General features: G+C 42.8%; 1 protein-coding gene and 1 long non-coding RNA gene across 2 annotated transcripts in view; one reads left to right on the plus strand and one right to left on the minus strand.

Annotated features, from left to right (window-relative positions):
• Nucleotides 1-27177, plus strand: part of ABL2 (ABL proto-oncogene 2, non-receptor tyrosine kinase) — a 42188-nt gene that overhangs the window by 215 nt on the left and 14796 nt on the right. The window lies entirely within an intron of this gene.
• LOC131378607 (uncharacterized) lies at nucleotides 215-25686 on the minus strand. The gene is made up of 3 exons (XR_009208131.1): nucleotides 25565-25686; nucleotides 535-3945; nucleotides 215-430 (listed from the first exon to the last, which is right to left on the minus strand). It is a non-coding gene; the product is annotated as an uncharacterized LOC131378607 (long non-coding RNA).

Genomic DNA, 27177 nt, shown 5'->3' on the forward strand with positions numbered 1-27177 from the left:
TCGGCCTCCCTCCCCTCCCTCTTTTGTTGTGGTGGGTTTACTGGGGGAGGGGAGAGGTAGGCGGGGGGAGCGGGGCAGCCACGTCCCGGGGGATGCTCGCTTTCGGATCAGCTTTCTCCCCCCACCCGCCGGAGTTGGGGATCGGGACTGCCCTCCAGCCACAGCGGGAGCGAGGTGGCACCGCCGGGGCTCGGGGCTTGCGGGGTTCGGTCGCTGTCACCGCGGTGAGTCCGAGCTCTGGTTTTATTTACAAAGGTAAAGGTAACGTGTACCTTGTCCGACTATTTGCCGAGGCGTTTGTGACTTGCTATGTAGTCTGTGAGACTATATAGCTCCTGACAGAGCAAACAATTTCATTTTCACTGGGGTATTATAGCTGCCATCTGACTCTTGGTTGAAGTTTTTGCCCGTCCACTTCTGTTTTTACTTGCTGTGAACCAAGATTGGAAATGTTTCATGAGCACATTTCTGTAACGTCTCTTAGAAGGACCCCCACAGCTTCTCCCTTTGCAACTATGTTTCTTTTTTTAATACCTGTTTGTGCATTATGTTAAGATGTTGCCAAGGTTTGGAAGGTAAGATCAACTGAAACCTGTCTGCCTCGACAAGCGTGTTGAGAGTAGATGTGCGGACGCATCTCAAATCCTAAAGACCTGATTCAGCTCCGGAGAGCTTGGCTGGCTTGGTGCTAAGTGGAGAGAGAGTTGTCAGTGTTTATAAAGCAGGGCTGCTTCTGACAATACACGTTTTCTTTTGCTCAGTAGAATGAGCTCAGGCAAAAAGATTAAGGAAAGTGCATCCAGCAGTCTAAAAGTAAATATCATCTTGTGTGACTGCTGACATGTAAGTATCTACCAAAACAAGAGCACAGCACTAAATCTGGATCTTAAAAATCTCAGTGTTATCACAGCTTTTGAGTTCAGGGAGCAGTATCAGCTTTAAAACCAAAACAGAACACGCTTGCTGAGTGCCTGACCCACGGTTAAAAGAAGAGTTGTTATTTTATTGCAACTTCACGTTTTACTCTTCATATTTTTGTACCTTAAAAGGCACTTTGGCTAAAACATTCCTATCATAGACTGCACACTCACAGTGTTAAGGGCATCTCAGAAGTTATGCACATAACCCACTTATTTCAGTGGGATGTATCTAAGTCTTTAGTAGCAGAGCTAGAACGCTGTAGAGACTGCTGTGTACACCCCTGCTAATGTCAAACTGTCTTTTCATGCTTTGGTACCAAGATGACTCTTTGGTTCCTGCTCTTGAAAGGCAAGGACAGAAAGGATGTTTGTGGGAAGAGCAGTACAGCATGTGGGGATGTGTAGTGACTTCCCAATAACACAGCTGACGCTGACTCAAGTGCTCCTTTTCATTATTGCTGCATGTTTTAGTAGTAATTTACTCTAGCATCCCGAACAAATCCTTCTAGCTCCTCCCCACACCCTACTAAATTTCAAAGGTAGAAGGTAGGGAGAATTATTTACATGTAGCGGCAGGGAAATGGAGAGGAAAAGCTTTCTGAAGCGTGCATGCACACCAAGAAGACAAATTATGTGCCCTGCCAGCCCCCCTGCTCTGTCGTCCATAGAACGAGAAACAAGGATGAGCCTGGAAGGCCAATGCGCTGAATGAAACTGTTCAGTGCCACATAAAAAGAACATTGCTCTGGGATAAGAGCATTGGTATCTTTCAAAATAATTTCTCTACTATTTATATTGCTTAGGCTATCTGCCTCAGTGGTAAGGTAATGGATGTAGCTTTACTTAGGGTCTTTACTTAGGATTGTTTCTGTTATTATCTTTGCAGATTGTAAAGGAAAGTGTGTCTTAAAAACAAGATACAGCTTTTTGTTCTGTCAGATTATGTAGAAGGGGTGGGACTTTTTGGCAACCCAGGTTTTGAGAGTTTCAGAGCAGGCTTCAAACTCCTCTTCTATCTTGGAGAATGCCTTGACTATAGTAAATTGTTCCCTGGTTCCATTCACATTTTACTAGGAATGAGTTAACCAGTCAGTATTAATGATCTTAAGCAAATGCTAGTAAAAGTTGGGTACCTTTTTAAATACTTGTGTTGGGCAAAATCTAAAATGTATGTAGTGTTCCTGAATCTGGAGTTCACTTCCTTTGTCAGAGAAATTGTTTCCTGTGATCCTGACTCTCCTTGTCCGAGGGAATTTTTTGCCATCAACTTCTATTCTTATTTTTCATTTAATGACCTTGCTCTCCTGTTTTACTTAGCCAGCAGCATGCCAGGTTTTCTTTAAGTGAGTCATGTGCTTCTGCTGCTGAGATGCTCTGCTTGCTGGTGGTATTACTTGATCCAGATGCCTCTTTTCTAGTCATTTCCTTCTGAACTCGACCTTCCATCCATGACCATGGGACATGTATTCGCAGTATGAAAAGTGATGGCTAAAGCACAGGATTGTGGGTTAGCACTCTTGGACCTGTGGCTAAACCAGCCAGTCACAGGATGGGGGGATGGGGCTGGAGTGTCTCCTTTCCTGGATGCAGTCATGGATGTGAAGAAGACAACCTGTTGCAGGTATAAATCCCTACCTCGTGTTGGCATCTTTCCTGCCACATTGTGCCAGCAGCAAACCTTGCTGAGTACTCCTGCCAAGGTTCATTTTGGGGGGGTTGCTTCTTCTGGATTGTTTATGAAAAGAGTGGAAATAAACAATGTTTTCAGCCTCAGACCCATTTTGCTGCAGGATTTTGAGGAGCAGTTTGAGTAAAGTCGATGAAGTGTAGAACCCTTCTCACCAAACTGCTGGAAAGCTGAGACAAACTTTTTCATCCAGCTGTCTTGAACCGTAGATGTCCTTGAAAATCGAGAGATTGAGTAGAGCCAGTGTGTCCCATGATTATTTGCTGGGTTACAGTTTGTGTGGCAGCAGCTCTACAGGAGAGGCACTACAGGCACTACCTCCTTCAGGATGTACTTTTGGACCAAACAAAGAATTTGAAGACGTTTTCTGTTTTGTGGAAAGAACAAGGAGATCTGTGTTGTGGCACCGCACGATTCCTTCATGAGAACAGACACCTAGACTGCTGGTGCTTTCAGCTCACTGTGGTATTGAGTTCTGTGTGTGACATTGAGCAGAAAAGTCCTAAGCCAGCTGATACGCTGATGTGATTCCATTACTTATGGAGCGGAGTTCTCCAGGATGCAAGAAGATAATAACGGAATTTGCAGTCTTCTGCAGTTAGCCCTTCAAAACACCCCCTTGTGAGCCATTCCTGGCATGTTGTCAGTGACTTCTAAAGCAGGCTATGGATCATAGGCACACTGGCTGCTGTGAGTGTGGTAGAAAGGATGAGTGTAAACACAAGGATTGCTCGAACACTGGTATTCCAGTGCTCTCCATCAGAACTCACGAGTACCACGGGGACAACTCGAGAGGGAAGAGCTGCACGGAACAGTAGTCACAATCCAATTCTTACAGATCAGTGCAACCAGAAAAGACAAGACGTACTTGGTGCTGTTACAGGATGAGCTTTCCCTTCCAGAGAAGGAACAGGGCAGAGAAGAGGGAAGTTGGTTATCTCCTTATCCTTTCAGAAATTTGTTTGAGGAAAGGGGCCCAAGCAAGAACAACCAACAACTTCCAAGCTGTGCCGACTCTGCTCGGCTCCTCGTGTGACCTTTGAACAGTGACACTTGTGATTTTCTTTCAGAAGAGCACTGATAACAGCCTACTGTACCAAGATACTCTTTGGAATGGTGTTAGCATGCTTTTCATCTCCAAAAAGACTTGCTGAGTGTTGTAGAGCACATACTGCAGGAAAATCAGATTATTGAAATCCTGCCTGGGAAGCCTTTGCAGTACCTGTTTGCAATACTGCTACAGTTGCCTTGGTGATATATTTTGGGGTAGTGGAAGGCTCTGCCACGCTTGAGCTTTTGATCCAGCAGGCGCAGGACATTTGTTCCCTGTTTTGTTTTCTAGAGGAGGAGTTTAGCAACCTTTTACTATGTGCATCAAGGTCAGGCTAGATAAGCCTATACTTTTAAAAATAAAATTATCATTAAAGCTCCCCTAAGGCAGTCAGAGTGCTATGACACATGATAAAAACATTCTAAAATAGGAAGAAGCATAAATAACACTGTCCCTTTGAAATTCAGTGAAACTGAAGAGCTGGATGCAGGAAAATGGAAAGAAGGAGAGAAAATAGGGTCAGTTTAACAACTGCACTTTGTGGGCTGCCTAAAATGTTCTTTATTTTCATCCCAGTGAAATGCAGCAAGCTCAGGCCAGAGCAACTTGCCCACAGACTTTCCTGTCAGTAAATGCCCCGTGCAGATGGAATATAATCACTGTATTCAGTGCCTGGCTTTTTGTACTGTAAATCAGAAATCTTGTGGGACCACAATATATAAATAACTCTTAACTAATTATTTGGGAATAAAGGATAGTTCAGCTGAGTGTCTAGAGGAACATCCCCCGTAGAACACGAATTTATAGGCGTGTTCTCTATTGCATTCTTCTCCATGATATCTAAATTATTCCTGCATTAAATATTGCATTAAATTGCATTAAATATTGATTTTTATACCTTGTGTTAAGCTGGGATTTTTGAATAATGAATTTTGCAAATGAGAGGAGACTAGCAACTCGACGGGAGGAACAATATAATACTGACTACTGATTAATTCTTTTCACATAGACAGGGAACTCAGCCTGAAGAAAGTAAGACTGAAATAAAGTTACTTCAGAAGGTTTTACTCAGAACCAACTTAAAAATCAAATTTCAAAGCCCAGACATATCTCCAGCTTCTCAGTTCTCCCCATGTAGCAGATGGCGTGGTACAAGTTGTTCTAGCAATATTTCACAAACTTGCTATTGCTTGCAAGCGCAATGTTTTGCGAAAAAAAAAAAAAGTGGGATTTTTTTTTGGAATTAAGGACACGGCCAAGTGAACAAATCGGTGGGAAATGAACATGGACACACTAGCAAATTGTTACAAGTGGCTTAAACCGTCCTTTCTTAATCTACTGGGATAGCTAGCTCACATAATTAGAGTGGGGAGAGTTGGAATAACTCCTGGAGATGCTCTAGCAGGGTTGGCTTCAGGAATATTTTGTGGCTGGTACTGATTACAGATTCTGGGACAGTAAGCCTGAAATCATGTTTTCTCTGGTGTTCAAGAGGAGTGACCTGCTCTGTGACCCACTTCAGCATATATCATGTTTGTTTGTTCCTAAAGCAGGCCAGTCCTTGCTGAAGTCAAACTGTACTTTGCAGATCTTTGTTTCATAGCTAAAGCCAGACGATCGTTAGCATGATTTATTCTAGCTCATTTCTCTTAGTTGTCACAACTTAATGTTTCCAGAATACTCACTATCCATAAACTGCCTTCTAAGTACTGCTGACAGCTGACTAATTTACAGTCATAAGAAACTACCAAAATCCAGCTAATGCAAACCAAGAAACAGCAGTTTGTACTTAATCCAGTATGGGTGCGTGCAGAAGCTGTTAAAAGTGATACAGCTGGGTTTCGTGTGGTGACTTGCAGAGCTCGTTTTCACCTGGTTGTATTTCAGAAAGCCAGGGATGAATGGATGGATGACCACAGAGCAAAGCCTCAGTACATCCTGTTTCCAACCTGATCTCCCAAATCCCCAAACCGTTAGCAGCGCTTTCACCAGCCTGTAATTACGAGTGGCACAAGGCTTGCACTGCAGATGGCCCCAGGACTGGCTTTGCAATGCAGGTGAATCTGCAGCCTAGGCGTAGCGTTTCCTTCTTAACAGCCTTCAGAACATTATTTACTGGTAAAGAAATACTTCTCACAGTTCTTTGGGCCGCTAGCAGCATCTTTCCCTCCGCACAGCAGGAAAGAAATCTTGTGCTGAAGGGTAACAGCATTGACTTGGGTCTGAGGCCGCGGTTTTCTCACCGTTACTGCACCATCCTTCACGTTTCTCTGGCTTCGTGGGTAGGAAATACTTTATTTTAAAGGCTGATCTTGGTATTACCCATAGAGATTATTCTCTCTGGAATAAGTGACACTTAGAAAACCATTGAGGCTTCCTGTTGGTAACACTGCAAACCACAACAACAAAGCTTTGTTCTATTACCCATATCTGCTTAGGAAGTTGCCTGTGCTTTGTGGGCTCTCTATAGAGACACATGCATCTCCCAGTACGATTGCTTGTCTGCAGCAGGGTGTAAATTAACTTTTTAATAGGGGGCTCTCGCTACCAGCTAATTCAGCAGAGAAATTAAAAAAAAAAAAAACAAAACAAAAAACAACAACCCCAAATTAACTTTGCCTTTTTTGAGGAGGAAACAAAGATGTACAGAATCACTTCACTAAAAATGAAATTAGTTTTATTTCAATCTTCTGGTGCTATTTAGAGATCAGTTAAACATACTTCTTTACTTCTTTTTCAAGAAATTTCTCTCCTCTTCTTCTATACTTCCTAGCCAAACGTTGTCCTTAGAATCTTAATATTACTAAGATACTTCAATTAAAAATAACTACATGTATTAATAAACTTAGAGCTTCACTTACATAGATTTGAAAGTTTTCTGTGACAATAGTGATGCAAGAATTGGGACTATATGTAAGAAAAGTAGCTCTTAAAGGAAGGAACACTCATTTTTCTATAGGGCAGCATGCCTCATCTTTTATAATGCTGCTGGGTTGGATCTTGGTCTCTTTCCTGGTTTGTTTTCTTGGTGTTATTATTTACTATTGAAGTGAAAAGGAAATAGCTTCTTCTTGTTATGAGCTATATATGGTAAAGGCATAGGAACCATCTCCTGCTTCTTTTGGGTCAAATTAGCAATTGAATTATAGGTTAAGAGGATGAGAACATTCTGGATCTGTGACCCCATGCACCTCCATGTCCATTTCTCCTTTGTTTCTCTAATAATAATCAACAACAAGACATCAAGTATGTCTTGGCTATTCCTATTTGTTGTCATCTCAGCTAAGATCAGCACCATGGCTAATTTTCAAACAGGTTTCAGCCTTGCTTCTGGTTGAAAGAAATTTTGTGAATATTGGCTAAATTAGATGATTATTACACATTTTGGAGCATGTAGCATAGATCATGAAGTGTTCCTGATTTTCAGATTATGTTTTCAGTTCGACTCATCTCCTTTCAAAAAGTTGGCTGCAGAGAGGAGCGTGCCTCAGTGAACACACCAAAGCCTACAGGAACTGCAGAGTGAGGGGACATTTCCCCATCACAGATCTGTGTACACTCCAGCGTGGCCTGGGGCAGGAGCTTGTTTAAATATTGTCATATCCAAGTAGATTGGTATTACCTCCTACATTAACTCTAAATATCAGAGATCTAAAAGGTGTTTACAGAGCACAGATCTGTTTTCTAGACAAAACCCCTGAATATTTGTGCATTCTAATTTCATAGCCCCTGGATTGTGAAGATAACCCTTCAAACCCAAGCTGCAGTCTAAATTATTATAACGAGGCCTTCCTTAGCTTGCAAGGTCAGCTCAGTTTCTCAAGATTATTTCCAAGCCTTTGCTGCTCAGGGTTGGTTTTGCTAACCAGCAGTGTCACAGAGGTAACAAGACTGTTCAGTTTTACTGCTGCTATTCAAAAACCAGTGGGAGGCTGCACGACTGATGAGAATATCAATTTTGTGTTGCTGCTTAGGAAAGCCAAGAGCAAAAGTGGAGGGAAGGTACAGCTATAACAGTATTTCTGAAAATTGCTTAATAATAGAAGGAGACTGGAAAGATTATTTAGATTAGCCTTGAAGGGTTTTTTAAAAAAAGGAATTTTAAAGTGTTATTTCCCACCCAGCAGTCTGTCAAAACTGGCCAATTAATGAAAGTGTAGTGACTGTTTAGCGGCAAAAAAGCTTGGTTATGCAAATCTTTTAAAAATTGATACAAATTGGGCCATTGGGTCAGGAAGAAGGAAATGCACTCTAAGAAATCTGAATAACCTTGAAGATATTTTGAATAGTGACATAGCTTCCTTCCTCCATTAGGTCACTGGGTGCAGCAGAACTCAAGGTTATTCAGGCCTGAGCTGGTTTGTAAAAACATGGACTTAATGCTTGTGTTTAATGCAGTTTTTTCTTGAAAGAAAAGTTTGAATTATAAGGCTTTTTCTATGCTCACCATTCCCTTCAGTACAAGTGAAAAAGACACAGTGTCCATTGTCTGAGAGCTGATTTGTGGTCCATTTTCTCTTGTAAATAAAGTTTTTTCATCTATAAACTGACAAATAATAATAAAAAAATCAGTCTAATAGGTGGCAGCTCTCAGGCTTTTAGATACTAAAGTTAAAATAGCAAGTTTTTAAAACTTGAACTGTAAATTGCAGAGTGTCCTTTGTGTACTCTTTGAAATACTGTTGATTTTAATAGGTGTAGTCTTAGTAAAGTTGCTGTCACAGTGGCAGCTTGATCAAGGCATAAGGGCTGGGGTAGAGGTGAGACCTTGAATAGGTGCTCTGGAAGTGGTTTCTTTGATAATTTTGTGACGATATCACTCAGTTTTGGATTGTTTTCAAACCTGCTTTTCGCTGACTTGGATGGCCATCGAGTAAGCCTGATGAGCTTTATCATTTGTGGCAGTAAAATAAAAACAAAAATGAAATAGTGAGAGCCACCTCTCGGCAGGGCCAGAGGATTGCTGTGCTCTCCTCTCCTGCCTCAGAAGATGAGTGGGGTTTGGGGAGGTTTTGGGATCTCTGTCTGAGGCAGGGAGATGTCTAAGCTTGGGGAGGGATGAACAGAGCTTGTGTGATCAATACCGCTGGGAAACCTGTGCTCTGGCCTAATTACTCAGCGAGGCGCAGCAAAATACTTTTTCACTGCTCATCAATGGTATGCTCATTGTTTGGGGTTATGTTTGTTGGGTTTACATAATTTGGATTTATGTTGCAATACACAGAGAAAGCAGAGGTACTTTGTGAGATTAAGAAGGCTTTATCTACACAAGATCCTTAGAATAAGTAGGAAAATGGAAGTGTTTTGAGTTATATTTAGTCTTTTTTTTTTTAATTCAGTGTCTTAACCCTGTGGATATAAGATTTGCAACACAGATGTGGGGAAGGAGCTAATATTCCATGTTAGAATAAACTAGAAGTTTTTTTTTTTTTAAACTAATCTAATAAATTTGAGTCTGATATGAACTACAGAAGAACAACAAGCCCATTTTTAATTTTTTTTTTTTTTCTTCCAGAGGTGCATTAGATGCTTTAAGATTGATTTACAAGCTCAGTAGATGCTCAAATGATGATTGGAGTGGCCTGGCCTGCCATAGCTATCCTGTGAGACAGAAGTCCAGCAGGTTGAACCCTTGTTACATCTGCTTTGTTAGAAAATGTTTTCACTTCTAGGTCATCATAAATATATATATTTGAGTTCTTTAGGGATAAAAAGTACCTAAAGAAGGCACTATTCTCTAAATCAGACTCACTGTTTGTGTGGTAATTCTTGCACTTAGAAATACAGATGTGCTTTAAAAAGCTGAACTAGACCACAGGGCTTATGTTTGTCAAAGCTGAACTTGGCTGCAATCTTGTGCAGAAATTTGAATTCTTACTATGAATATGCCTGTATGGCTCCCATCTACTTTGTTGTCAAAGGGTTGAGCTAAATTTGAACGGGACACATGGCACATGTCCTTCCATCCACACACAAGCTTGCACCGCGACAGCGGAAGCGCAGGGACATTTCTGTGAGCCATGTAAGCATTTCTGCTGAATAAAACACCTTTTTCCTCATTTTGTGGTCGGTGGCGAAGCCTGGAACTGCTCCTAGGTGCAGCCTGGCTCTGGAATGATGCTCAGCTGGGCTCCCAGTGCCTGCTGTGCCCCAGGTGGGGACTCAGTTTGAACGTTTACATTTCCAGCTAACAAGGTAAATCACAGCTGCTCGTACCGGACGCTGTTTCCAGCCTGCCACGAGAGGGTGCTCCAATGCCTTCATTTATCCATTGCTAAAAGGGGTTTTTCCACTGAGAAAGGTGGGGTGTGTTATTTAACATTACTGTGTTACAGTGCGGTGTTTTAAGTAAGTGTTGGGTTATGAAAGCAGGCGGGATCCACACAGCAAAAGGCAGATGTGGCTGTATTAAGATGTAACAATACGTGTTTATTTTGCTTTTGTCACTAAGAGCTGGGCTGCTTCCCTTTTAGTTGTTTTGTTTCTGTTGGGCTTTATCCTAAGCTAACTTCATCTGCCAGCAAGGGAAGTTTCCCAACTTGTTTATGTGCAAGCATGCAGACAGCTTTTGTGCATGGAAGGACATTAAATCTGATACTTTTGCTAGGTAATCTGAGCATTCAAATTAAGAGGCACTTCTCATTGCTCCTGTGCACTTCTCATCTGTAAAATTGCAAAACGCTTGCTTGGTTTATGGGGCTATTTAGACTTAATTTTGGCATAAACAAACACAGGAAAGCTGTCTGCAGGCTAAATTAAATGTTCAGTCATACACTCTTGTCTCATCCTGCAGGCTTTGGAGAAATGTGTTTGTTGTGGCTCTAGCCTGTATTTCAAAACATTTGTGGCGTGGTAATAGGTCCAAGGGAAGGGTAATGTTTGTGTTAATTGTTGGACTTGAAAAGGAAGCTCAAAGCACTACGCTTTACTCAGTGTTATCTCTCAAATATCCATAAAGAGACTGAAGCTACAGTGAATTAACAACAGAGAGAGAACTGCAGAGTTCTTTGGCTGTTTAGCAGTAGAGCAATACAAAGGAAATTGCAGCAAACATTCACGCACTTGGGCTGGTGGCTGGGAAACAGGATCTCTGCAAAGAGATCCAAAACTTGATGTTAAGGGCATGTCATTACCAAAAAATAAGATCACCTGACACCACAGTGGTGTTCACCATTGCTGAGCTGTGGGGTAGTTGTTACACCAAATTGGGATGTATTTGTCTTTTTCTAAAAGTTACTTATCATTCATTCCCTTTCAGACAAGCCAGTGAAAGGCCATGTTGAAAGAAACACATTAATCAGTCCTGAAACAGACTCCTAGAAAGGAGCAGTGAAACCCTGTTTAAAGTACAACCAAGGCAGACTTCCTGTCATGCAAAAGCAAAGGCACAGCTTCTGTTATGCTGTAGATGCCCTTTTATTCTCCCACTCCTACCTCTCCTAACATGCTACAAAGTTGAGATCTTAGGTGCATTCCAGGCCTTGGCAACTGCTTTGTTACATCCTCCCATCTGTTCTTCCTCTCACAGAAAAATTCACTTCATCACACAGTTACCCCCTGAGCTGCAGGGAGGTGGGCTTGTAATTTTTGAAACTTAATAAAAGCTATTACACAAACAAAATCTCTATCAGTAGAGGAATAGGCTTTGGTACATAGAATTAACTGTTCTCATGTACCAAAGTGAAGGTTTCAACTCTGAGGATTGCTGTTGTGCTTTTAGAAATTAGATAGTGGCCCTGTGTTGGGAACAAGTGTCGTTGCGTGGACAAAGCTGTGTGAAATGAGGGTGTCTGAGGTTTAAGGGGAAACAGAATTGAATGTCCAGGTGACTAAGTAGGAAGAACAATGCCCTTTCCTCAAAGCATTTAGCATTCTTACTCAGCTGGTGTCTTATTTGGAGCCACATCTATTCTGAAGATGAGACAGGTGATCCACAATGTCTTCTCTCTGACTGTGCTCCTAGTTTGTTCCCAAATTCTTTGCCTTGGCTGACCAAGGATGTCAGCTCTAGAAGCAGGAATACAGATGTGCAAGAACTGGAGAAAATAGTTTCTCCCTGTGAAGGTACCATCTTTATACATATACATATATATGTAAAGATACTGACATGAGTAAAAATCCCTGCAGTTAGGAAAAACTATTTTCCGCAGTAGTTAGCTTTTTTTTTTGTTTGTTTTCTGCACTGGCAGAGTAGCAAGTTTAGAAAAGAAACACTGATTTGTCACACAGATAAGTGAGGCATGAACACACAAGATGTTTAATGCAGCATATCTCTAACAGGACTATGGATGCAACACCCTTTTGACAGGCTCATGCTCTTTTTTCCAAGTTTGACTGTGGAGACTTTCTATTGTGCTTTGCCCTATGACACTTTTTTTTACCTTTTTTGATGCTTGAACTCAAAGCTATTTATTTTAATCCTACTTCATTAGTGTGAGTAAGAATAGGAGTTTTTGTTTAGACAACATCAGCAGTTGGGACAGTAGCTGTCTTCAGAGTCTTTTATGACTGATTGGAAGTGTTATTTATTAGTGTGAGGGTTTTGTAATGAAAGCTCTGAGAACTGCACTTTAGGATGGATCACTGATCAACATCAGCTTAAGTCCTGCTCTGCTGTAGCTTCCAGATATTTAGGAAATGGCTTTTGCTTTGCTTTAGACCTTCTCCATAGCACAAATTTATCCTACTATTCTGTAGGGCTGTCAAAAGAATCAAAAACCAAAACTGCAAGACACTCGATATATCAAGTGCTACAAAAATACCCTGTGTAGTATCAAGTCATAATATTAGCATGCCCTGACTGAGAATGTTGTGTAGGCTGTGAATTTAATGTGTCTGAGAATAGGCATTTACTGCTGGGTAGAGCATGGTGAGAGTCACCCACAAAGCAGGTACAGCCTTAGCAGAAGTCTGGGATTTAATACACCCTCTTGCTCTTCCATCCTTTAATTGCTAATGAAAGGTTTCAGCAAAATTTGTGGCTCTTACTGTTTTAGTTACCTGAGCAGGGGAGACAGTTACCTACTAGAGGGTTTGGAAATAAATCTTACTAGAATTCATATCCTCAAGGGAAAAACATCATTGCCTCTTGTCACAAATCTAGAAAGCAACGATCCAGATGTAGGAAAGCCTCACAGTTTGAGATTAAATACTCATGCTGCTGTTTCCTGACTGCCTCTTGATTAAAGGAACAGGAATATCAGTGGGTGGCAGGTGAGCCCTCTCAACTAGGTATGGTAGGCCTCATGCAACTTTAAATCTGAAAAACAAAAATGTGCCTGCACGCCTCATTCCGAGGAGAAATGCTCAATCCTTGGAGCGTGCTTCCAGAGACAGCTGCACAGTTAGCCCATGTGTCTGCACAATGATCCCCACCCCAAAGCTCCAGACAAAAACAGGAGATGAATCTCAACAGCTGCAGAAGGTTCAGTTTATGAATCTTAATCAGGGTTAGGAGTTGTTGGAGGTGTTTCTTGTCATAATTGTCTAGTGACAGTTGTAAGGGCAACATATCACAGGTAATGCTAATGCCTTTATAGGGGAGGAGTTCTGGTGATCTGAACCTGTGTGAGTGCCACATCCCACATCCCTCTAAAAATAAGTAATGCTTATATGGACCAGAGTGTTTTTCTGTGCCCTACCACAGTGCTCTTAGTTCTCCTTCCTCTTTTCCCTTGCCCAAGTTACACATGTTTTTGCACAGGCTGATTTTTCCAGTTGTATTTTTTCTTTGAGAGGAGGGTACCACCCTTGCCGCTCTTCTGACATTGGCAAAGCTCCCACAAAAACTGGTTTGAGACCTCCACGCCCAGACCTGGTTATTTTTCCTCACCAGTTTAAAGGAACAACCTGTATTTTATGTATTTGTCTTAGATTACAGCAGCCACCTTCGTGCACTAAAAAGAAAGCCATGACTGAGTTTCCCTGTTATTCTTTTACCTGTCGTTACGTAGGACACCATGCCCTTGCATTAGAAAGAGAATCATTAGTTTTCTAATATATATTTTGAGTAATTTCATGTATTTTGAGTCATTTAGTTTCTGCAGCACATATCTCTTGTGTCTAAACTGATTTCCCCTTAACAGTAGCAATACAAGTCAGATGAATTCTGTTATAATCTGCCCGCAATATTCAAAGACATAATTTCCAAAAGATTCACCAGCAGCTTTCAAAATAAGACAAGTAGTTTTGTTTGGCTTTTTTCTTATGATGGGGAGGAGTTAGAAGTTGATCTAGGAAGTATCTAATCTTAAAGTAAACTTTTACAGGATATAGCCTACTTGTATCCTGGTCATCTGAATGGCAATGTGACAAGGCTGAATAGGTGGAATCTCATCAAAGGAGACCGATATTTCTGCCCAAAGAAATCTAGTTCTGCCAATGAATCTGTAGTCTAGTTTTGTAGTAATTAGGAGTGAGGTTCTTGCCCTGGAAATCTTTCACTGCGTTTTCCTTAGACCCGATTCAGATGTGGAGGTTTTACTGAGCAGTCACGTTTGGCGTTGCTGGGAAGAGGACACGCCATCCCAGATTAGTCACTCCTTCTGAGGGCTGATTCCACTTGCTGTATTTGATCACAACTATTTGCTCTTTGCCATTACTCAGCCTCTGGCGTCAGAACCCAAGGTGTGACCCTGTATGTTTAATTTACTGATCTTTTTGAGGGGGGAAAAAAAAAAAAAACCAACAAAACCTCACTCTATGCAGGTCCCTGCCGGATGTTCTCCAGGGTCTCATTTTTTGTATATCAGTCATTGATATGGGTGCTGTTCAGAGACTTTCCCTTTTTGGGGCACTATTCATGAGGAAAGCATGACCTTGAGGGGTGTTGGTGCCTCAGCCTCTGCTGATGCATGGTGCTGGAACTTCAGCATCCTTGCTGGAGGAATTTAGTGTGCTGGGTGCTTCCAGATTTCAGCTCTTTGGGTCAGTTTTTCAGGGACTGACCCTACAGGCTTTAAAAAAATTTAACATGGTGTGCATGTTAACATGCATGTGTGGTTTATTTTGGACTTAAAGAGACTTGGATCTCAAGGCAATAATAAGTCCATATTTCCTTGCCCCACTGTTTTTGGCAGTTTTGGCTCTTGCTCAGCTCTATAACCTATCCAGGTTACTTCTAAGCCACAGCTCTGTTATATTGACCTTCAAGTGCTTAAAGTAGCTTGAAAGCCGTGAGAAGACAGTTTCTGGCAACGATGTAGATGAGTAGGAAACATGTCATTAATTCTAAAGACCCTTCAAATAACTTTCAAATATTAATTGGCTCCTGATTCTGTGGAGTCCTTCTAAGCTGAAAACCCATTTTAAACCTCAAGCACAGCAGCTTTCAGTGAGGAGTTAATGGGATCTGCCTCTGGTTGCTCCATGGCTCGCCAAGGAGCAGCTGCTGGGCTGAGGCATGTCTTGTAGCTTGCCTCAAGGGTACTTTTTCCAAAGAAATTTACAACTTAAGTAACACGTCACAGCAGGTTGGAATTCCAAAAGAGAAATTCCCCGAAAGTCAGGCTTAGTGGCATCTCCAGAAGCTGGCAGTGACTGACTGTCTTATTGTAAATAAGCGGTGTCCATAAGGATGGGAGAGAGAAGCCCTTGGCTGGAAACAGGATCTGCACGGGATGGTAAATGTTCTGCTTTCTGACTACGGTACTGAGGAGAGCTGTGGTCACCTAAATGTCTTCAAAATGCAGGACTGCCATAGGTAACTGCTGTTAATAGCAGAAATGGAACTGTAAGATCTCCCAAGCTGCCAAAAGCTTTGGAGTGGCTTTAATTCCCAGTACCTGAACAAAAGGCAGAAGACAGGATGCCTTTGCTGTAAGAGGCTGAGTCAGAGCGAGTACAAGTTCACCATGAGTTTTGGTTGCTTGGGTAGCTGATTTGAAGCTGGTTTGTACTCTGAGAGGCTCAAGAGAGAATGTTTTGAGGGGAACATATGGAGGACTGCCTGTTGTCTTGGGATTTCCAACTTTAAGACAGCACCTGGTGTGCTGGTACTGTCCAGTAGTGAGCCCTGATCCCAAAGGAAGCACTTTGTGTGGCTGGTTCCTGCAGGGATACAATACAGCCCTGTGTAATCCAAGCAGTCAGCTGTCTGACAGCCAATATAGGCCAGCAACAACTGGGAATGTTTTTCTGTGGAGTGGGAGGAAGAAGGAATGATGTGGAACTCTGTCAAATTAGAAAAAAGAAAATATCTTAATTGAACAAGAGAAAGGGACCTTTCTTGGCCTTTCGAACCAGAAGATGTGGGGATCCTGCAAGTTAGCACAGCCAGATTTTGGTCTCAATTTCAGTTCAAAATTGACATTTCATGAAACAACACTCCTGAATGAAGCAGTCTTACATCGCTCCCTGGAGCCAGCTGTATGGCACAGCTGGCAAAAGTCTTGCCATGAAACCGAGTGTAGCACTGCCCTTTTGTCAGAGCCTTTTATTGGCTCTGTGGAAAAGCATCTTACTATGCCCAGTAAAATCCACACAAACTGCTGTTGTGGATGGATGCAATTTAGGAACTAACCAGTGCTTTCCAGAGCGAGAGGAAACGAAGTGCTGAGTGAGCTGCAGTGTTACACCTCCCACTGGGAATTTCCAGCCCTTTCCCTCTTCCTTCCTCCCTCAGAATATATATAGTAAATACACTAAATTAAGCACGGGGGGAGGTGGCACCCAAAGGCAGGAGCTGGAGCAGAGGCTGAGTGGCCCCAGTTAAAAGCAGCTGACAATACCCTGACCAATCCTCTGAGCATCCCAGTCATGCCACCCGTACTGGCAGCAGGGGAGATGTCTCAGACAGCTATGCCAGTATTGAGTGGGAGGAAAGCTCCTTAAATAACCACCAGTGGGTCCTATTCCCTGAGTGTGTCAACACTGAGTTGTTGTTTTGTTCCCTGAACAGGAAAAATTAGTCAAGGAATTGTGCGGCAAGAAAAGTGACAGAAATGAAATCATGTTTTTTGCTTTTTCTAGTTGCTGGATCTGTTTTAGCACACAGCAGATACTTTCCTTGTCATTTTGCGTTTCTGTTCAAAAACCTCCAAGCAGCAGATGAAAAGCAGAGCAAAAGAGGAATAGATTTGGCTGAAATCAGGGGAGTAGCATTGAACCCTACATCACTGACTACTCCAAAAGACCAGGAGTTGTCTAGGTTTTGGGTTTGGAGTACGTGCATTTTGAGGTGGTAAGGCGGCATTGGTCCCTCCCCCATCATTATTAATCTTTGCATGTGGTTAAATTCCAGTTCATAATGCAGTCTTGAAAAGCCTTACTCTTAATATACCTTACACTGTCTGCCTTTCTTACTGCAGGTGAATAGCAGATGTTGTTGTGGTGCCAAATCAATAAAACAGGATTTCATTTAGTTAGTATTGTCTTACAGCCTGTTATGATCCTAGATAAATCCAAAGAACTGTTTTCTTCTTTCATATTTCCCCAGCACAAGGAGGGGAGCGTGGAAGTGGTATAGAGAAACAAACCATTAGTATTCAGGTTAGCATTGTAAATTGGCAACAAATCTCAGCTCTTTTAGGGATTTGCCTCTTGACAAATTGTTAGCTACAATTTTAGATTTATCTATCTCCCTTATGATGTTTGTTTGTCTGTAGACTAGATTCTGTCCTTGCTAGTCTGATCTTGCTAGCCAAATTGAAGGTTACTCTAAGCATTCTCCACGTAATTTCTGCTTTTTGAAATGGCAGTCATGAACCTAACAAAAGATGTGGCCTAATGTGTCTGGGGAATTAAGTCACTCATTTCCACACTGTTGTACTTTGTTTGCTTTTCTTTACTGCTCTGAAAACAAATTAGTAGAAAAAAACCATCACCTCCAGGATGTTTTTGCTCTGTTGGCATCCAGGCACAGTCAAGTTTTCCCCCTCCTGGGTTATTTCTCCCTAGAGCAAATGATTCTTTAACCAGACTTCTAGTTCAGCAGTCTTCTAGTTTCCTTTGCATGGTAATTTTTATCTTTTTTTCAAAGTGCTCCTCCCCTTAGGATAGCAGTGTCTGCTGACTTAACCAGACCTACACTACTAACCACTGCTTGTAGTATATAACCTGTTAGAAGACCTCATTTTTTTTTTTAGTGAATAGGGTCTAGAAATGAAACAACTCGCAAACGGGGACAAAATCTTTTACTCAGCTTTCTAAGTTTTGTTAAATTCAACTTTTTTTTATTAAAAGCAGCTGTGACAAACGATGTGAAGAAGAAAGCAAATGGCAAGTGGTAAATTTGCTTGCAGGAAGTTGCAGAAGCAGAACAGGATTCAGTGTGAACATGTAGAAGGTGGGACAGAGCAAAATGATTCTGGCTTTGCATGTGAGGTATTAAGTTCTGCCCCCTGTAATAATAGGAATCAATCTCTGAGCTGTAATAAGACATCATGACAACATTTAGAATTATAGTCCCAAAAGGAGAGCTTTAGGAATAGAAAAATAGGTAGTTCTGCTACTGTGCTGAGCTATGGTTTGAATCCTGCACGTAATTCTGATCTGGTTGTCTGGAGAGGTGCATGGTAGAGCTAGAAAAACCCAAAGGAGGAATGTTTAAAGGTGCCCAAGGGCAATGACAACCAGACTTGAGAGAAACTCTTCAGCCTGAAGGAGAGGTGGCTGAGGTAGAATGAGATAAGGACTTATAAAAATCACAAGTAGCAGAGAAAGCACCTACAGGTACTGATCATTTGTGATTTGCCTTGTAGAGACTTAGGATCATCAAATGAAATTAGGAGATGTCCTGTCCAGAACCAGTCAGAGCCCATTCTTTGTTCTACAAGGTGCTGGGAGCTCCTGGTACTGCAGCAGCAGGGTTTTGTTTATGTGTGAGGTTAGTTTGCAATACTTCAGACAGCAACTGGACAAAATAAGGCCTGCCAGGAAGTTTAACTGCAACAACACAAGGCCTGGCTCAGAAACACCTCAAGCTACAACATGTTGGAGGCTTGGAAGGTATTCTGGAACAATATGATTACCCTTCTCCCAGGCAGGATGTTGGGCTGTAAGTGACCCAGGACGGGTGGTGGCTGTGGGCCTGAAGAATCCCAGTTGTCAGCTGGCTGACTTGCTTTTGACATTCTTAAGTGTTCTGCTGAATCTGAGGGGCAGGGCTTGCTTTTCCTATCACACTTCTTTTAAATGTTCTATAGTTGTGATGTTAACAATCAAAAACTGCTGTACTCCCTGAAAGGTAACCCACAACTTTGCTGTAGATGTAAAGCATCTTTAGTAGCAGACAGATAAAATGTATTTGTATCTTAGCTGCATAAAATTCCATCAAGTTTAATGCATTGGCTAGTCTTACCTCTCTTGAAGTAATTTTTAAAAAAAATTGTTTCTTTTATTATTCTCTCAATAAGTCTGAGCTACTGAATAACGCACTAAATTATATAAACATTTTCAACCCAGGTCCACTTAATTTAATCACAGTTTTGTCTATTCACTTGCTGTTATCTAAATTGGTAATAAAACTGATTTTATTTCTACATCAGCAAGTCAAACAGTGACCTTCTCATAGCTTTAAATACTTTCAGGAGCACTGAACCTGCTCAGTCTTACAGTGGCTTCTTTTCATTCAGAGCTGTATTAATTCTGCCATAACCCAGAAGGGATTTTCCAAAGACATTATTTCAGTGAGTACACTCTTGACTTAATTACCGAATTCAGATAGGTGAGGGGACAAACACTGCAGTTAGATTTGGAAAAGCAAGTGTGGTGACACAGCCTGAAACTGCGAAGCCGTCGGCAGCACTGGGCTCGGAATTCTCCTTCTGGAGAGGCTGGGGCTCGGAATTCTCCCTCTGGAGAGGCTGGGGCTCGGAATTCTCCCTCTGGAGAGGCTGGGGCTCGGAATTCTCCCTCTGGAGAGGCTGGGGCTCGGAATTCTCCCTCTGGAGAGGCTGGGGCTCGGAATTCTCCCTCTGGAGAGGCTGGGGCTCGGAATTCTCCCTCTGGAGAGGCTGGGGCTCGGAATTCTCCCTCTGGAGAGGCTGGGGCTCGGAATTCTCCCTCTGGAGAGGCTGGGGCTCGGAATTCTCCCTCTGGAGAGGCTGGGGCTCGGAATTCTCCCTCTGGAGAGGCTGGGGCTCGGAATTCTCCCTCTGGAGAGGCTGGGGCTCGGAATTCTCCCTCTGGAGAGGCTGGGGCTCGGAATTCTCCCTCTGGAGAGGCTGGGGCTCGGAATTCTCCCTCTGGAGAGGCTGGGGCTCGGAATTCTCCCTCTGGAGAGGCTGGGGCTCACGTTACCCTGGCCACTGAGCAGCTGCTGGGCCGGCGCTGGTGACTGGAGCCCCTTGTCTGCTCGGTGGAGCCAATGACAAGTGTCTGGCTGTCGCCAGCAGGAAGCGGCTCCGCAGCCGGAGTTAAGTTTAGTGCCATGGATTTGTTCCTCTGACTTCACATTGCCGCTGCCCCCCCCAAAGGAAATCAGCCCAGAGGGCTGAGAAGGAGCAGGAGAGCTAAACCTCCCTCGGCCAGGGCTCAGCTGGCTCTCAGGGGCTTTCCACGGTAGGAGTTTTCCCTGGTTCTGAAGTTCACAACACGGCATGTGATTTTTGGGCAAGTATTCACGCTAGAGCTCGGCTTTTCTTGGAGGAAAGGAAACGATTGTTTGTTTTCTAAGACAAATGTGTTTCAAAGGAGGCAAGATCACAAGGGTATTTTAGTCAAATGAAGTAAATATTCTAAAAAGGAACCCTCTTCTTTGTTCAAGAGAAGAAGATGGCTGTGGACGATGGTTTGAACAGCATATTGGTTGCTGACAAATGAGGCTGACAGTCTTGTGATTTATTTTTAGCTGGAGGATTTTTTTTAAAAACAGAAGCACTCTGTAGCCTTGGCAGTTGCTGCATATTCGGTGTGGGTGGATGGAACTGAGAAATCGCATCTGTGCTAACAAGCGTTTTGGGATCCCATTAAAAAGTTAAACTCATGTACTGGAAACTGAAGCTGTACCAGCTCACCTGGGGAGCTCTGCCCTCCGAATATCCTCCGCAAGGTAAGCAGCGCTGCCTAGCCAAGGCACTCACAAAAATATTTGGGCCTCAAGATGTGACATCAGTTCACATTTGGGCTGTTAGATTGACATTTTCTTTCTGTCCTGAGATTACAAATCAATGAGTTAATCTCTACCGTCTCCTTCCAAGTTTTCCCTCTAACTAAAAAGGCTAAAAATAAATTTCCAAAAGGCAGCTGAGAAACAGTTTAATGTGGTCGTTGATCCAAGTGCTGAGTCTAAGGAGAGTACCTAAGACTGTAAGGCTTCTAATAAGATGTAATTATGTCACTGGGAAAGCAGCTTGGACATTTATATCATGTTAGCTCAAAGGTCTGATCATTTAGTGCTTTACATCTGCAAAATAAACCTCTCTCCAGCTAGGCTTCATGAGTGTGGGTATTTCTGGCTTCCTCAGGGGTCGGCTGAGCCGTGATTTCTCAAGCAGCCTTTTTGCGGAAGAGCTCTTACTTCAAGTGTTTGTGTTACACTTTGAGTAAATAAGTACCCGTTTGATTTGCTTAGAAGTAGATAATATCTGGCTTTGATGTGGCCAGGAGTAGCAACTCCACAGGAATTCTGTTGCAGTGAAGTGTAATCCCCATTAAGCAACTTCTCTCCCAAGGTACCGAGTTTTAAAAGTGCTAAATGACTTGCTGTAAGCTGTCATATATTTGGCCATCCCACCTTTCCTGGAGCAGGACTGGGTGACCTAATCCTCCTCACCCTTCACACTGGAGAGGTTTACTGGAACTTGCCAGGACAGGGGAAGAATGTCAAACAGACTTTTGATCTACAGTTTCCCAGTTACCGTTGAAATCTGTGTCCCTTCATAGCCCTGCTTTCCCTAAAGCTGACATTGTGGGAGTAGTTGCTGTCCACTGTGGGCAGCATTCAGAGGAAGAGAGACTGGAGCTTCAGTACTCAATGGAAGGAGGTATGTGATACAGAGCATTTCCAGTTGCTGCTCCCTGCTTATTTCTAGGCTCTTGCAGCTGCAAAGCAGACTGGTGCTATAGGAGCTGAGCAAATCCTTGGGAATCAGGGGAACAAACATTTTGATGTAGTAGTATTCAGGATTTTGCAAAAGGGTTACATTTGTAAGTTTTTGTTCTAAGAACCTCTTTGTATTTAGTTTTAATTACATTAAAATCTCTCTTTGGGAAAGGAAAGGTTTGGTTTTTTTTCCTTGTCTATTGTGCTGTTGGGTTTTGGTTCCTCACCCAGATGCCTGTTCAGAGAAGTCAGACTTTAACTGTGTCTGGTCTGGTCCTTCTGACCATTCCCAGCACCTGTGGCAAGATACATCTGTTGTACCTTTTAACAGCTGTTCGGTCCAGCTCTCTTGTGCTCACATGAGTTCCTCACCCCAAAGAGTTTTTTAAATGCATGTAAACCCCTGCATCATTTTGCTTGCTGCACTTATCAGAATTGCTTTCCTGAAAAAGCCCTGTGAAAATCTTAGCGGTGATGAGAGCCAGACAGTTAACAGTATTGTACTGAACATTATCGATACTTCATCTGCTTTGAAATTCTCTCTTAAAACAGCAGAGCTACCAAATGCTTCTGTAGATGGTTCAGTCACAGCCTATACTTTGATCTGTGAAGAAATTTATGCATCTTTCAAGGAATGAAGATTTTAAATGAAGGCTTGGGAGTTTAAGCTTGATCTATTTCATTCTGGATTCTCCAACAAAAAAGCTACTTCACCAGAAATCAGCTGAGGAATAGGGAAGCACTGCATTATGTTGATAATGGGAGAAGTGTGTCACTGACACCTGAGCAAGAGGTGGGCTGAGGGGCTCCTCTGACTGCATTAATAACAAAGAAAAGGGATAACTGGTACCAGGGAAACAGAAGACAGGCAGTTTGTCTAAAATCTTCACACAGATAACCCCTTGTAAATGTTCAGGTAGACAGAAAACATCTTGAATTCTTCATGCAGTGGTGGAACTAAATCAATTGATCTCTCAATTGACAAACTGAGAGATCAATTTGTCTCTCCCCTTTTACCAGTTAGAATTCAGTAACAACAAAACCCCAAACCTTGGATTTTTGTATCCAGCTAGCTAAGAAGCCCCTCTTCTAGGCAAAGACCCACCACTTTAACCCCTGTTTCGTATCAGCACTTCATCATGTTGCAAAATGGATCCGTTTGCAAGAGATGAAGCATACAGAGGACTCTTTCTCCATATATTTCTCACTCTGAAACCAAACATCACTTTTATCTGTGTGAGATATATTTTGATAATTGAGGCATGACAGTACTGCCAGCTTGAAATATTTCTTTTTATATGATGTGAGCTGTTCATGATGCAATTTTGTCACCGACTCTGAAGTCTCCTCCCTTTCTGTCTCTCCCAGCCTGGTACCATAAATAGAAACCTACTCCTTGCCCATCCCAAGTTCTTGGCTTGGAGCTGTATTTCTTGGCTTTCCTCAGTGGGTTGTTTACAATACTTAAACCTTGCCCCACTCTGTGGGAGGCCCAAGGACTAACTATGGGTCTGAGCTTGGCTCTAGCAAACCACGTTATTAAGAGTCTGGTTGCTTGCAGGAGAGGAACACCTAGGAATGGCATTTAGTCCGTGCCTGCTTTTTACCAAAGCCATATGTGAGCTGTCTGACCCCCTTTAAACCAGTGTTTTTCACGGCCACTTGGATGTCAGCAGAAAGACTAGGTGGTCCATTTAGGTAAGGGCTGCAGTTTGTTACAGGCTAAAGGAAGTTCACAGGTCTGCTTCAATGCTACCACATTATTAGACAGCAGAAACTTGGCCTGTTCAGCACTGGTTGCTTTTCAGTGTGTAGCTTGTCTTGAGTATTTTTGGTTAGCAGGAAGCACTGGAACTTGGCTTCAGAAACAAAGCTGCTGTAGAACTTGATACTGTTCCAATCGTGTCAGCAAAATAGGAAACCCACTTGCTGCTGTGTTATCAGTTTTGTTTCCTTGTATTCATTAAGGCAGAAATCCTCCCACTAAGAAGCCAGTTAAAGATCTGACGGGCCGGTGGTGTAATGTGATGTATGTTTTGAAGGTGCAGTGAAAAATACCAATTATACCAGCCCTCATTAGGTACTTCATGGTGATGACCAATGCCTACTCTTTGGTAGTGTTAAAAGCAAGCAAATAAACTGAGTCTGTCTGTAAAACAGCATCATAGGCAAATTATTGGTGTTTAGTTTAAGGACTCAAGACTGAAAATAAAGTGAGATATTGTTGCATATGCAGGGAACTTGGTGGCTTTGTATTTGAGTTGTCCCTATGTGAAAAAATACACAGAAGTCTACACCCTGTGGGTTTTGCTGTATAACACCAATATATCAGATTTAAGACTGTATGCAATAACCAGTATTTACCCCATAATAAACCTCCTTGTCTCTCTCTCTCTTTCCATTGACAAACCAGTCACTTTGGCCTATGGCCAACAACACCAAATCAATTCCAGGACTGTATTTTCATTAGCACATTATTTTCTTTGATTAAAACACATTAAGAGACATTGAAATTTGAAGTATAGCAAGTTCTTTAGAAGCTCCCTGAACTATACATTACAAAGTAGCATAGTCAGCAAGATTTCCTTTTATTCAACTTTGCCCCAATGCTAGAAAAATGCTTCCAAATGGATGACTTAAGTTGTACAGGAAGGGTAACCACTCTCAGGAAGCAGCTTTGAAAAGCACCACAGGGAATAGGGTAAAGAGCTAGGAAGAACTGCTGGGCCTGAAAGGTGGATTCTTCCACTGAGGAAGTTGAGTGTACCAGAATTAAGATTTTATGTCATGCACTTACTGTGAAGGGGCAGAGGAACAGGATGCAGATGTCAAAGTGATGGCCTGAAGTGTAAAATAACTATCTAGGAAAATCAGTTTTAAGAGAGGTAGTGCTCATTTAGAAGCCAGAAAGACGCTTGATTTTATTCTGGCTGGGTGCATTTGACAGGACCTTATGAACTGCTATGCACTCCGTGTCCTTTCTGCTGGAGAGCACCTTCAGGAGGGTGCCTGGAAAGAGTGTAGGTACAAAATTACTCTGTTGCAGAAGACTTGCAGCCAAAATGTTTCTTACCCATAATGCCAGTGCTAGCAACTACATGATTCCCATCAGGAGCTCTTAACACACCAGCCAGCCATTAAGCTTTGGCTACAGACTCCTGACAGAGGCTAAAATTGATGGGATAAGTAGGGATATGTGGAAGATACATTATTAATCCAACTTAACTTCCTTCTAATCCTTCTTTGTTCGAAATACCAATTACTCATCCGTTGTACTTTAACTAAGAAGTAAATGTGTTATTTTAGCTAAGGTTAGTAACTGTCACAGCTCAGACTAATCTAGCCAATCTAGACTAATTCATACGTAGCTTGCCCTCTCCTGGTACCATTTTAGGTAAGGGTAATTGTCACAAAGCTCATCCATGTCCTTCTGAAGTTGTGCTGGCTTTCTCCACAAATTCTGATTATTCTTTCTGTATTAACAGATATGCTAAGCTTAGTACAAATGCCAGTGTAATTCAGAGTAATTGAAGCAAATGCAAGCTGAGAAAACAGTAAACTGCAAGAAGCAAAACAAAGAGGAAAAGAGATAAAGCCCAGGAGCTCTCAAGCAAAGGTACCTCAACCTCTGACCACTGGGTAGCATACTGCAGGATTCACTGAGCTTGGTTTTGGAAGAGTAAGAAAAGAGGTCACCCCCTTGTCAGAACTTCAGGAACAACAGTATTCAGGTGTCCTAATTAATTATTTGCCTAGTTAGCTTTCCACAAATGTGAGGTGTTGGTTGTAGGGGAAATGACTCTTCTCAGAAGCCATATAAGGCAACTCCTCATCATTGTAACATCCCCACAGTTCTGTATACTCTTTTTCTACATTCACAGCCTTACAAAACACAAACATTTGGAATAAGCCTGGTCACTTACCTTTAGTCTAGTTTGAGTCATCATCACACAGTGCAGCTGCCCCTCTCACAGAATGGTGAAGTTCTCAGGTCACGGAAGTGCTGCTTTCTTGCCTCGCTGGACTGCAGCAACTCCTCTCCCACTGCAAAGGCCTAAAGCACAGCCTTGCCTTTCCCTGCCCCCTTTTATACCCCTCTGCAGGCCCACCACCCTCCCAGGTGTGAGACTGCCATGGTGAGTGCTGCTTTGTTAACCCTTCCATGGCCACCTGGCAGGAAGAGCCTGTCCTGCCACAAGGTAGTTCTGCTAGAAAACCAGGGCTTTGAAAGAACTCATCAACAAATCTGGGGCTTTTGAGAAGTAGTTTGATGGGGCCCTTGTGGAAAGCTGTCTGGGGTTAGCAAAAGTGCAGCTCAGACTGGGTGCACCGTGCTGGCCTTGCTTTCTCTGTCTTTCTGAATTCCAAGCATGTCCAGGAGCGTTCATGTGCTCAGTGTTTGTACCTCTCCGAGATGTGGATTTTCACCAGTGTTGATTCCCCTAAGTAGTGCTCCAGCAGTGGTATGTGGAGTGGAAAAGTGAATCAATCTGGGCGGTCCCTTAATGGGTGATCTGTTTTGTAATCCCTGCAAAGGAATTTCTCCAAGGAAACTGTTTGCTTTCTTCCCAAACACTTTGTTACCTAACTCATAGTGGAACAAAACTGTCTCTCTAGCTCATCTCAAAGTTGTTTCAACTTGCAGTCCAGTCCCCACATCCTCTGTGCGTTCAGCAGTCCCTGGAAAGCTCCACCCTCCCATGCAGTTAATAACCACGTTAACCCAGGGCCTGATTTGCCCAGTCTCTGCTTTGCCCGCCCGGCAGCGCTTCCTTTCCCCTTGGCGCCCGGCCTTGCGAGCAGAGCAGCGATTGCCGTGCGTGGAGCCTTTGTGCTCAGCCCGCACTTGTGGTGCCGAGCAGCCTCTTTGCTCTCTGGGAAGCGCAGCATGAGTGTGGGGCCGGTCCTCTTCCAGGCCAGCAGCTATGGCAAGGAGGGCAGGCTGCTCTGCTGCCTCGGCGAGGGCGCCTCCGAGCCCGGCGTGCGCTTCACAGGTAGGATGTAATCCTGTCCTGTCCCTTTCCTGTGTTTCTCCAAGTGCCTCAAGGAGGATGAGGTCCTTTCAAGTCTGTCTTTGTCTTGCAGTACAAGACCAGCCACAGGCAGGGTGTAAGATTGCCAGCTTTTATCGGGGTTTCAGGATTAGTGAAATGCTTCTTTTCTACTGTGTTTCAGAAATAGAGACCACATCAGCACTTAATGTGACTCTGAAATTTAAAATTCAGCATATTCTGCCTGCTGCTCCGAGACCAAAGAGATTGGTAATTGAAGTATTGGCAGCAAGGGTGGGGGACAAAACACCCTTTACACGGTGGCTGCATAGGAAAGCTTTCATATCCGGAGAGAAGCAAATTGTATTGTGGGAATAAAGAAAAGGAAGGAGGTGGATGAAGTGTAACCTCCTTGTGTGACTGTGTATTACTTGTTCACTAGGTGATGATGTAAGTTTTCCATTGCATAGGAAATGAAAGTGATAATATAAGATTTATGGTTAGCCTTGAAAAGGAGCTGATATAAAACAGAATTTCCCAGCTCA

This window comes from Hirundo rustica, chromosome 9 (genome assembly GCF_015227805.2).
Source record: "Hirundo rustica isolate bHirRus1 chromosome 9, bHirRus1.pri.v3, whole genome shotgun sequence".
Taxonomy (NCBI): Eukaryota; Metazoa; Chordata; class Aves; order Passeriformes; family Hirundinidae; genus Hirundo; species Hirundo rustica.